Source organism: Eimeria mitis, genomic scaffold, assembly GCF_000499745.2.
Source record: "Eimeria mitis Houghton genomic scaffold, Emh_scaff6294, whole genome shotgun sequence".
Taxonomy (NCBI): domain Eukaryota; phylum Apicomplexa; class Conoidasida; order Eucoccidiorida; family Eimeriidae; genus Eimeria; species Eimeria mitis.
The window spans coordinates 1,056-1,309 of NW_013574480.1; positions in this window are offsets into that span (position 1 = coordinate 1,056).

Consider the following 254-nt stretch of genomic DNA (forward strand, 5'->3'; position numbering starts at 1 on the left):
GGGGGGGTAGTTAGCTAGCTAGCTAGCTAGCTAGAGAGGTAGTTGGCTAGCTGGCTAGCTAGCTAGCTAGCTGACTAAGGGGGTAGCTAGCTAGCTAGCTAGCTAGCTAGGTATATGGAGAGGTAATCAGGTAGCTAGCTAGGCAGCTAGCTATCGCGGTAGCTATTTATATAACGAGAGAAGCAGCTGTGGGGTGCCGCCTCAGCAGCTGTGCTGGGGGCGTTGTTTACTAGGGTTTAAGCTCTAGGGTTTAG